The following is a 13,552-nucleotide window of genomic DNA, read 5'->3' on the forward strand; positions in this document are numbered from 1 at the left end:
CAAAAGGTGCTGTTGAAATAGTCTGGCATATTTTACTCATATATTTTTCCAAGCATTAAGTATATATATCTCTCTCTTAGATATCTTAAGAATCAATAACAAAATATACTCAAAATGTTGTCAGTGCTTTAATAAATAGCTCTTCTGCATATACTTGACCTATTCCAGTTCCCAGATACTTTCGCCATCCTTGTTCACTTGAGTGCCATTCTTACTTTGTCACTGAGCACAAGGAAGACTACGTTGTTAAGCTGCCAGTATGGTACCTCCACTCCCCAATGATTGGAACAATCACTTGTTACAATAATCTTGTCAGATTGCCCATTTTCATCAGATTTTTAGTTTCTTCTAGTTTTTAGTTTCCTCTCTCATAATGATGTCAGTTAATTGGGTCTCAGATAAAGGTTTCTATAAATTTATTTTTATCCCCACTGCATCATTGCTCCTTATGAAATGACATTGATCATACTCTCCCAACAGCCTGATTTGCAAGATTTTATAAATGAGGTTATAGTCTAAACTATTTACTAGCTAAGGCAGCTTCCAGGCCTTTTTTGATCTCACTGTGGTTCTTGATTTCATAACATTAAGAGTTACCTTTCACACAGCACTTGAACATTTTCAAAATGCTTTCTACATATACTGACTCATTACCACACCCCTGTAAAAGAGGGCTATTATTAGAGAAACTATTATTATCCCCATTTACACATGAGGATTAAATAATTTACTTTGGGTCACACAGCTAGTAAGTGCTGTGGCAAGATTTGAACTCATGACTTCCTGATTCCAGGGCAGCTAGATGATATAGTGGCTAGAATGCTGGGCTAGAGTCAGGAAGATTCATGTGGCCACTAATTCTCTGTGTGGCTCTGGGCACAGTTTCCTCATCTGTAAAATGAGCTGAAGAAGGAAACGGCGAACAATTCCATTACCTTTGCCAAGAAAACCTCAAGTAAAGTCACAAACAGCTGGAAATGACTAAAAACAACTGAACATCATCATCTTGATTCCAAAGTCAGGGGTCTACCCATTACACTACTTAGCTGCCCTATATTAGTTAATGTTTTATAACAGTTAAACTTACTTAGGAAGTAGTGCATATATATCTAGAAGCTCTATTTTTTATCCATTTCCCATTTTTGTGCCAATAGCTTGTTTAAAAGGTCATATTGGAGTTTTTTCCACTATGTGTCTATCTTCCCATTTTTATTATTTCTTATAATTCAGTATTGATTTTGATTTTTTTTTGCTCTACGAAGTCGATGGTCTGACTGTACACAGACAACTGATTCTGAAATGACTTCCCCATCAGTAACCAGTTTCCTGTCAGTTGAGATATAATCAATTTCATTTTCCATGATTTGGTTTTTGCCATGTACAGCATCTTTCAATTCTCTTCTTAAAGAAAGTGTTCATGATATATGGGCATGTGCCTTCAGTCTAGTCTATAAGCCTTGGGCGTCTTTATTTCTTACTCCTGAGACACATTTTTTCCAAAAGATTTTTCATTAGCCTCCCTATCCCCACTTTAGCACTAAAGGTTCTGGGTAGCAAAGTATTCAATTTGAAACATTTATTGAGTTCTCCCAAGATTTCTACTCATTCTCTACATCAGATGTTAGGCCATACATTGCAATTATCTTTATAATACTACAGGGTTTGGTGAGGTTTTTCTGCTTTTGTTTTTAGCAAATGTTCGCATGAAGCTTGCAATATAAGATCTGTGTCCTATGAAATCAAACCTTTTGTATATTATGATATAACCAATTTCACCAACTTTTCCATTTTATATCCCAAGTGAAACCCATGAGTTACCATACCATTTAGCTGTAACTTCTTTTTGTCATCTGATTTGATTTAATTTATAAAGACAAGGATGGCAAATTTAGAACATCAAAAGAAAAGTTAATATTTATAGTCTAAAACGCATTGATATTCTAAATTTGAGATCTTAGTCTATATTCACTTGATCAAGGGAGCAAATAATCCCCATGTTGAATGTCTCACAATAAATTAAATCAAAATTTTTTTCTTGAACAGCATGATATATGTGCAAATATGTTTGGAAGAACTGCACATGTTTAACATGTTGAAAACGATCTTTGCATGTATTTTGAAATAGAAAAAGCTATTATTGATTTTTCAAAAAAGGAAAAACAAAACAAAAACAAGAGCATTTCTGTAAAACTAAAAAAAGCTGTTGATAAAGAGAAGTTGCAGCTAAATGGTACTTATTTGAAAGGCAATGCAAAATGGACTGGGCATAAAGAATTTGAATTTTGGCCCAGATAGTTTCTACCTTAATGATGTTGGGCAAGTCATTTCACTTCTCTGAGACTCAGTTTTTCATCTATAAAATGAAGGAAAGTGCCTAGACTGCTTGTCAAGTCTTTCCAAGATTTATATCAATTATCATCTGAACCCTGGGAATCCATAGTATCACCAATCAATCAACTGACATTTATTAAGCACCTTCTATATGCCAGGTAATGTACTAAGGCTGAGGATACAAAAAGAGCAAAACACAGGTTCTGCTCTCAAGAAACTTACAATCAAACAACGTCACTTTGATTTTTACTTAGTTCCAAAATAATAAGCAGAATATCTTAATAGATTCTGTTATGATAAAAAGGAAAATTCATTTATATTTGTCACTGAATAACAAACAACTTCTTGTCATCAAATATAGAAGCGAACATTACCATTATCAGATGGAGTCTGAAATAATATGAATGTAAATGCGCTGCTCATATAAGCAAAAGTTGAGAATCACTGTTCTAGATGTCTTTCCTATGTATTCCTTAGGACCTTTTTGTCCTTTACAAACTGTCTCATCGACATCAACGTGTTCACTTAGACCTATTGAAAAGATACCTAGTTTATCAAAACTCAAAGAATGCAGAAGTTAGAAGGGACTTCAGTGATAATCTAGTCCCAACTGGAAGGAGGACTCCCTCTATAATATTCCCAACTAGTTGTCATCAAACATCAATCTGTATACCCCGAGTTAGGGGAGACCCAACACTGCTTGTGGCAGTCAACTGCACTATGAGATCATGGCTCTAAAGCTTAAAAACTTTTCTTTTACAATGATTTCTTACAATTGTAGTTAAATAATATCATGAATGATGTTATTGATTTTTAGAAAATAGTTTGGATCTGCTTTTTACTATTTACTATTATCAAGAAGATTTTTTTTTCAAAGAAGAAATTTTTTTTTCTTTCAAATAACACCAAATTGACTTTGAAGGATAGGCCCTAATTGGCTTTATTTTCCCTAAGTATTAAATGTGCAACAGAACATCACTTCACATGCTAGCAGTCTAATTATACTGAAATTTTCTTTCTCTATTCTTTAGAATTTCTTTCAAATCTGTGTCTACCCAACACACTAGATTGCCAGGTATTATTGTAATTCTCCCAGAAAGATGAGGGACTGAAACACCCCTAGGCTTTCAGAGAGTCTTCAGGGTCTCAGGCTTTCTGCTGAATCCAATGAGTTCTCCCTTGAACTGTGTGCATAATTATGATCAAAATAAAGAATGTTATGATCAAAGACATTTTTCCCTGTAAAAAGATATTGCTGCATCCCTCTATTTGTCTTCATCTTTTTAAGGTGTTTACCACAGTTTAGTAATGACCCAGAAGCTCAGGAAGCTGGATAATGGACCCAAATCTAATTCCTTAAGGCTAAGTCAACATTTGAATATAATTTGTATATATGGTAATTTTGTAAAATCTTGCCTTGAAGTGTAAAATACCTTGAAAGGAGTCATTAGCATATCCTAACATTCTTAAGAAGAGAACTCTAATCTAACATAACCCTTTTCTGAAAGTTAGCAGTATTAAAAAAAAAAAAAACAGATATAATTGTTTCTTTGTTTTCAAGTAACACAGATAGAAATGTGAGGTTCTAGATTAACTATACTGATTCAAACATCTGCCCTCCCCAAACCTGGATCTGCCTCTTCTATTATAATTCTCCTTAACCTAAAGTATTGATCAGAACTCAAACATATTTGTTGTAATTTATACAATTATTCAGTGGCTCCCCATTTGCCACTAAAAATAATAAAATTTAAACCTTTTAGTCTGGCATTCAAGGCCCTTCACAATCTGTACCCAGTCTACTTTTTAAGACTTATTTCTCACTGCTTCCCTTTATACACTTCATATGTCAACAAAGATAGACTACTTTCCTGTCCTCCTGCATTTGTACATGCTTACAATATTCTCATCCCACTTGTGTGCCTGTTGAAATCCTTTCATGCTCTCAAGGTCCAACTCAGGAGCACCTCCTCCATAAAGCTTTCTATGATACATTCTTCTTTGCATTTCTCATGTCTAAATTACTTAATTATAATTTAATGAGAATTGTGATTAATTTGCAGGATCACAGGGCTTAGATTCAGAAGAGACTTTTAAATAAATCCAATCCTTTTTCCTCTTGATTTTGGAGGTCAGGAAAAAGAGACACAAAGAGTTGAAATGAATCCAAGGTTTACCAATAGTAAATACCAGAATGTGGAATGGAACCCATAGCCTCTGAACTCTGTTCCAAACAGGACACAAACTATTAATTTTCCTTTGCTCTAAGATCCTATGATTGTATGAGACTGTGAAGGCAAAGGACTAAATCATTTTTCATTTGTTTCTCCAGTACCAAAGACAGCATGTGGCAACTATCTATCTATCTATCTGTCTGTCTGTATGTGTTTGCATGTGTATATACATATACATATGTGTTTGTGTGTGTGTATATACACACACACACACATCTGAGGCAATTGGGGTTAGGTGACTTGCCCAGGGTCACACAGCTAAGAAGTGTTAAGTGTCTGAGGTCAGATTTGAACTCGGATCCTCCTGACTTCAGAGCTGGTGCTCTATGCCACCTAGCAACTAGATTCTAATGAATGTCTATTGAACTGAATTGAATGAGGAGGTGGAGCAGAAATGGGCAGGGTGGTAAACCACGTGGACAGATTACTCAGAAAAATGCCAAGTGGGATCATTAATTGTACAAAGAATAAGGTTTCCATAAGTGTGATAGACTCAAGCTGGCAAACTAGTGATTTGACACTTAGCTCCAGATAATCACTTACTTATTCAATGATAACTGCTCTTATTCTCTTCAGTTAGGATGAGAAAAGATTCCCAACACGAACCTCAAAAGAACACACATACACATATATGTATGTGTGTTTATAGGTATGTATATGTATGTGTGCATCACATTCAATTCCATGCTAAATAAATCTCATTACCAATAATTTAATACAAGTTCAGTTCACATTGTATCAAATGAGAGAGTCTTTGGACTTCAAAAAAGGAATTCACCAAATTTTTATTAAGAGCTTACTATTGGGGCAGCTCAGTGGCACAGTGGATAGAGCGCCAGCCCTGAAGTCAGGAGGACCCGAGTTCGAATCTGACCTCAGACACTTCCTAGCTCTGTGATACTGGGCAAGTCACTTAATCCCAACTGCCTCAGCAAAAAAAAAAAAAAAAAAAAAAAAAAAAAGATTACTACTTATGATGAGTTAATATTTATAAAGTGCTTGTTTAGTACACATGTGACTAGCCCATAATAGATAGTACCTAAATTATAAATGACCATCAATAATTATAATAATAATAGTTAGCACACATATAGTGTTTTAAGGTTTACATATGTTATTTGCTTTTTACAACAGGAGAAATAGGTACAATTATTACCCCATTTTATATATAAGAAAATTATGTCTGATAGACTAAATGACTTGTCTAGGATCACACAGTTAGTAAGTGTTTAGGGGACAATTTGAACTCAATTCTTCCTGGCTCAAAGTTCAGCACTCTAAAATATTCAGAGAAAAGATGGTTAATAGCCTCTCTTGATGATATACGTCATTCCTCTAGAATCCAAATGGCTGAAAAGTTTTTCTAGACTTTTTCTTTTTTATTATTAAAGCTTTTTTATTTTCAAAACATATGCATAGAAAATTTTTACCATTCATCCAGGCAAAATCTTGTGTTCCAAGTAGACTGATTTTTTTCCTCTTCTAACATGCCAGTGTTGGCCTAGAGCTCTTATATACTACATCAGCAAAGAACAAGTTATCAGGAAGTTCTACAAAATTGCAAAAGCCCAAGCATAAACCAAGTATTGGACAAGATCTCTGTGGTTTGGAGAGTCTTATCCCTATGATGGTACCACAACAACTGGAAATGGTCATTTGCTAAGTTCTAAGAACCTTGCAATTGCTGGCAGTGAGAGGAATTCATCCCAACTGGAAGTTTGTCAGAACTATGAAGTATTAATTGAAGAAACTGTATCATGCCTTACTTCTTCTCATAAGCTAATTACATATAATACAAGACAAGGTCACTACCTTCAGAAATGATGGCAAACATAGGGATAGAAGACAGAAGAGATCATTAGCCCAGGTAGTTCAAAGCAGGGTCACAGAGAAGTCAGAGCCAATGAGGTTTCTAGATAAGGAAAGCCTTAGAGATCAATACTGTGCCTCAGTTTCTAGATGAGAAAAATGAGTCCCAGAGAAGATGTTACTTATCTGAGGTCAAGAAGGTAATACAGAGGAGAGTAAGAATTTGAACCATGGTATTTCAATTATAAATGCAACCCATTACATGTAATATATAGGGCTAAAGAGGTTTTATAGCTTCTTTTGATAATGTGTTTCATTCTTTGAAAATCTACATATTTAAAAGAGGTTTCCCTAGAGCGGAGCTCAAACCTTTCCTGCTGAGATTTAAACCCTATGTTGCCTGCTCCATTCTCAGTGAAAATAGATTTATATTTTGTAAAATTTCTCTTGTTGCTACAGATTCTCTTCTACTTTTGCTTTAAATTAGATCATTAGATTTCTTGAGCCTTGCATATGGACAGGGCAATTATTATAAATTAAAATTATTTACATTTATGAGACATTAATGTCCCTATGTCTTTATATTTTTATAAAGCCCCAGCTGTATTCCCACACAGTATGATACTGATTATCTGTGGCATTGGAGGAAAAATGAGATCTTTAGATAATTCACTATCCTCATTTTAGCCAACATTTTCATCCTCTCTGTCCAACTTTTTATGAGAGCGGCTAATATGTACTAAAATTGAATAATTTGAAATTTACCTCCTCTCATTTCTCCTCTCTATTTTCTAGTACAGAAAAAAGTGCCAACGTGATACCCATCCTTAAGAAGGACTTCAAAAAGATACTAGTAATTATATAATGATGAATTTCACTTCCATAGTGGGCACACACAATTTGAAAGACTGGCAACATGGCTTACATAAAAGGAAATCATATATCGCCAATCTACTAGAATTGTTTGGAAGATGGCTTACATGAAAATAAATTAAAAATAACCAAATTGTGCAGTAATGACAAAACAGCCTTTATTATCTTGGAATTTGCTCATGGAGAGAATGGTAAATTAAAACTAGGCAACAAAAGGTAAGGATAAACGGACATATCTGTGGATGGAAAAATGTTAATGGAAGAGTCCCACAGAAATATATGCTAAAATAAATCTTATCAAATATTTAAAATTATATGGAAAAGGAAGGATGATAATATAGGTTTTAATTTGAAGAAGTCCACAAATAATCTATAAAGTAATTTATTTCAATAAATACGCATTAATTTTATCTCCCTCCCACCTATCCCCTACTGAAAATAGAGGAAAAAGAGAAAAAATGCTTCGTTACAAATATATATATATATATACATAGTCAATCAAAAACAAACAAACAAACAAACCTTATTGGCTATACCCCAAAGTATGCTTCATTCTGAGTATCTTTCTGTCATGATCTTTCTGTCATCAGATGGGTAGCAAGCTTCATCCTCTATCTTCTGAAATATGACAGATCATTGCATTTATCAGCATTAAGTTTCAAAATTCTTCCTTTTTACAGTATTGTTCTCCTGATAGTACTTCCTTTACTCTTTATCAGTTCACACAACTTGTCTCAGGTTTCTCTGAAACTATCCTTTTCATAATTTCTTACAGCACAACAACATTCCATTATATGAATAAACCAGGGTTTATTCGGACATTCCCTAATTTAGGAACATCCTCTCTTGGTTTCAAGTTCTTTCAGGAAAAAATAAATATTAATATAAATACAGGACCTTTTTATTTTGTTTCAATTTCATTGAATATAGGTCCAGTAATAGTTCTAAAATTGAACAAAGTCAATTAAGAATTACAGTTCTGAGTTGCCCAAAACAACAAGGATGTATACTGTGGTTATGAATAGACTGTATAAGAAGACTTCTGCAAAGTCAGAAGTATACAGCATATAAAAAGAATTATAGACAAAAAAGGATCTAGGAAAATACCTCAATTTGTTGGTTGGACCTCTTCTGTGCATTTGTACATGTGTGAAAGGGTGTGTATGTGTGTATGCATGTGTATTGGGATGATTTCAAGGACAGAGATAGGAATTACAGAGGATAAGAAAACAAAGATGTTTTGAGAAACACACCAGAGCCACACTAACAAGATCATAGACCCATCAAGTATTCAAGTAATAACAACTGAGGTCCAGACAACCAGAGCAACAGCACAGTATCAGGGAAAGAGCAATGGTTTTCTGGTCAAAGGACCTGGATTCAAGTCTCAGCTTTGGTACTTCCCACCGCTGGGAACCCAGGCAATATATATATATAAACCTTTCTGGGTCTTCAGTTCTTGATTTCCAAAACCAAGAATTCAGATCAGGTAATCTTTAAAATTCCTTCTAGCTCTAGACCTATAAGTTTCCTGATGGGTAATTCAAATTCCATTAATTAACTGATAGGGTTATTGTGAGAAAAGTAAATTGAGGAAGAACAGATCAGAAGCAGCTAATAGACATTTGATATTGAAGATAAATAAGGAGAGAATGAGGAAAGCACCTTACTATCCTTGATGAATTTAAATCATCTGGCAATGAAGAGCTCTATTCTTGGATGTTTAAGAGATTAGGAGATCAGAAGATGACAGTTTCAGTACAATTTTTGAAAGGGACCTCAAAATTTATCAATTTCAACCCCTTCATTTTGCAAATATGGGAAATGAGGCCCAGGGGAGTTTAATGATTTTCCCAAGGTCCTGTAACTGGTAAGTATCTGAGACAGGATGTGAATGCAGGCTTACTTGATTCCAAGTTCAACTAGCCCACTCCAGCATGCTGAATGTGATTCCTGAAACATGGTCGGCAATATTTAAAAAACTGTGTAGATTGTGAAGAGAGGTACCATGAGATTGGACAAAAACAAATATTTCCTTTTTTAAAAAAGGGGAAAAGAATATAATCTACCATTGCCTCATGCATTGTCATTTGCTCTAGCTCCTTGCACTTTTTCCTTTTTTAAAAAAAGGGGAAAAGAATATAATCTACCATTGCCTCATGCATTGTCAATTGCTCTAGCTCCTTGCACTTTTTTGCTGACACTGTCATCCATTCTACTTGAGCAATCTAAAGTCTCCTGGGCTTTGCTGTCTGCCTCTCAGTTGACTCCTTAGCATGTCCAGTCCTTCTTATATACAGTTGGACATTGTTTCATGTAGTGTTTTGGGTCAATGAGAGGGTGAGCTCTTTGGAACAAGGTCAGTTCACTAATTCTATTTGTATCCCTATTACTTAGAACAGTTCTTAGCAAATAGTGTCTAATAAATGTCTTCATTTATTCAAAGAAAGAGCTAATGAGTATTCTAAAAACAAAAGGGCGGTCACGAAAAATCATCACATCTTCACTAAGAACAGAACAATCTACTCAGATCTTAATTTCATTTTTAACACGTTAACTAATCTGGTAAACGAAGGCTATGTTGTGGACATATTTACAAGTTTTTCACATGGCAATTCTTTTGCAAAAGTAGATTGGGCTAGATTGTCACTGAGATACCCTTCCTCTCTTAAAGTTTGACGATTCTGGGAAATAGGTGAGTTCTAAGATACCTTATAGCTCTAAATTCTGTTACCATGGGAAAAAAAGAGTTTGTTTCCTAGCTTCATCACTTTTTAAATAGTTTTGTAAACTTGGACAATATACCTTGTACAATAAGTTCCAAAATGAATATTTAAGAAATATAAAAGGCACTTCCTTTTAAAAATACAACAGTAGCATAAAATGTATGGTACTATTCTTAATCCAGTAAAAAGTAGAAAAGATCGCAGAAGACAAAATAAATAAATTGGATTACATGAAATTGAAAAGTATTTACACAAATAAAATTAAGGTGGCTAGAAAAAGAAAGGAAGCTGTTCATTAGGGAAAATCTGTGCATAAAAATGTCTCTGATATGGGCCCAATATCTAACCTAAATAGGGATTCAACACAAATACATAAAAACAACAATGGATGAGTGGTCCAAGGATATAGGTAAATAATTCTGAAAAGAATATTTGTAAACTATTAACATTCACATGAAGGAGTGCTTCAAATAATCAATAATAAAAGAAATACAGCAGATTACAACAATATTGAGGTTTTACCCTTGTGACATTTAAAAAGTTTGAGAGATATATGTGAGTAATTAAGTCTTCTTATTAATAAGGCTAGCATCTTGATTAATAAAAAGAGGCTAGTGGCACCTTCAAATGCCAAGGACCCCTCATAGTGGTAGGCTCACAGTTTATATGCTTTTAGAAGACTGGGTGGTATTGAGAGTGGCAATCAACTCTGACAGTTAATGAGAAAATGAATATTTCAATTAAGGTCTTGAGGTATGTGGCTTGGTCACCTAAGTCTTAGTCAAAGAAAGAATCCAAATTTTCACAGACTTGTCTGGGTAAAAACAAGGAGTAGAAATTTACTCATTAGCCTAAACTTAGAATTTTTTTTTACTGTCTTTGATTAGATCTTTAGTTTGGGTAAGATTCCCCATGCTGATTGATTTCTAGATGAGGAGGTAGAAAAGAGGAAAAGCTTTGTTCCCAATTCAATAATAAGCTATTGGTATGAGAGAAATAATCATTTCTCTCGTCATGATACTCAGTAACTTGACAAAGATGACAAAAAGCAAAATGAATTTTATGTTAGAGAGACTTAGGAGGGACAGGCATATAAATATATTTTTATGACCAAATGTTATAGATTTATTTCTTCTCAACAATGCAGTGATTTAAGACAATTCCATTTGACTTGGGATGGAAAATGCCATCCACATCTAAAAAAAGAACTAAAGAGACTGAATGTGTATCAAAGCATAGTATTTTCACCTTCCTTTATTTCTCTTTTTTTTTTACCTTTTGGTCTGATTTTACTTGTACAACATGAGAAATATGGAAATATGTTTAAAGGGACTGCACACATTTAATCTATATCAGATTACTTGCTCTACTGGGGAGGGGGAGGTAAGGGAGGGAGAAACAAAAATTTGGAGCACAAAGTTTTACAAAAATAATGTTGAAAACTATCTTTAAATGTAATTGGAAAAATAAAATAGTATTTAGAAAATAAGTAAACAAATAAATAGTATAAACAATTTGGAATTAGATTCAACAACCAATGTGGCAAAAAATATCCCAGTCCTTTTCACCCAGAGATCTCTATAATTTGCCTATATTCTGAAGAGGTCAAGGAGGAGAAAGGAAGATCCCTGCTACATCCAATTATCCAAAAGAGCACTTTTGATGTAGTAAATCCCAGAAACAAAATGAGTACCCATCATTTGAGGAATGGCTGAACAAACTTGCACTAATAGGATAAACAATATGAAGAATTCTGGGAAACATGGGAATACTGGTATGAAACTATGTTTAAAGAAATCAACAGAGTCACAAAAACAAGGTAAGTGAAAAGAACACTAAACCAAAAGTAAATTCTGTCAGATCCTAATACCTGATTTTTATCCTAAGAGAATGGCTGAGGAGCTCTGCTATGAGCAGAGAATATCTTTTGCCTTTCTTTATACACCTAGCATTTAATATAATACCTAATTTGGAGTAGATAATGTTTACTGAATCTCTGAAATACACTTCCGTGGTTCAGTAGAGAGATGGGGGAATATGGAAGTATATTGTCCATCTGTGGCCAGATGAGATTTACTTAGCTCTTTTGTTTTTTTCTCCTTTATGACAAAGGAAGTCTCAACAGAGGGAAATTTTGGAAATAAGCATCACCTAAAAAAAGTCTTCATAAAACTTGGAAAAGTAAAATAAATTCCCCAAAAAAGTTTAAAAGAAAGTTGTTAAGGAATTAGTTGAATTAAACCTGACTACCCAAAATGTGCCTGCTTCTTTCCACAGCATGACACTCAATTCACTAAGCAACCAAGTAAACTAGAAAACACACACCAATTTTTTTTTTTCACATTTGCCTGCTGACTATAGTAATCATACTGCATCAAGCTGTGATCTCACTGGATAGGATTAGATATTTTCGACATCCTTAGCAGTCAGCTGAGCTAACTTGGTGGAAAAATCTTTTATCTGGGGGACCATTATTGGGAGTCCAGGTAGACTATTTTTCCATCGAAATTGATATTCGCACATGGTGCTTAAGAGTTAGTCTGCCCAATAACCCATCTCTTGGAATAAGTTAATTCCAGGTAGGAAATTTCCAAGTTAGGAAACATAAAATCGTTACTGGAGACGTGCAAAGCCTCACACCTGTCATTCCCAGCATGTCTGACGACACTGTATTAGTTACACTTACTGTAGTTTTGTCTAATGTTTCAAACTGGAAAATGAAAACCCTGTGAACTGTGCCCCTAGGCATGGGCAGCCTCATCTAAGGTGCAGATTTAGTTGATATTGACAGTATTGCCTGAGGCTGGTCCTGACTCCCAGCCAAGTCACTGGAAAGTACCAAGTTTTAAATCCCTATAAGCAAGAGTGTAAATAAAGAAAGCCACCCAGGAGAATCACTTATCTTTGGTTGATAGATGCCTTTTTTTCCTTCCTGTCTGATATGTTCAACTGTTTCCTGACACTATCATCCTTCTCTAAGTTTCATCAAATTGAAAGTCATTTTAACTGTTAAGTGACATGATCTTGTCCATAGATCAACTATTACGGCTACAGGCAATTATAGAAAGCTTCACTCCTCTTCATTCCTTTCCCTAGTCTCCATTTACCATTCTCTTATGTGATCCCCAAGATATGTAGTTATTCAGTATGTGAGAAATCATTCTAACCATTCTGGGAATGGTTTTAGAAATTGTTGTGAAGCACCTGCAAAAATGCTGATTTTATTTTTGCTGTAGATTTAACTAACCCATGATGGGGAAAGGGTTTTTTTGTTCCTTCCACCATTCACATATATTTCCCAACTGGTTTTTCAGGTAGGAATTTTGATGGGGTGTTCCAGGAGTAAGTAGACAACGCAAAGAAAGTTCCAGATAAGGAAATTGTGTGAAAAAGAAGGCCAGGAGGGGACAGATAAAATTAGAAGGTATAAATAAGTTGAGACATTCACTAATGGAGGAAGTATCCATATGGATGAGGTGACAGATAACTTTAAAATATAATAGTGGGACTGCAAATGAAGCTACTAAAGGGAATTCCTACTCAGATCAGTTCAATTTAGTTCAGTTTAACAAGCATCTA

Source organism: Sarcophilus harrisii, chromosome X (assembly GCF_902635505.1).
Source record: "Sarcophilus harrisii chromosome X, mSarHar1.11, whole genome shotgun sequence".
Lineage (NCBI taxonomy): Eukaryota > Metazoa > Chordata > Mammalia > Dasyuromorphia > Dasyuridae > Sarcophilus > Sarcophilus harrisii.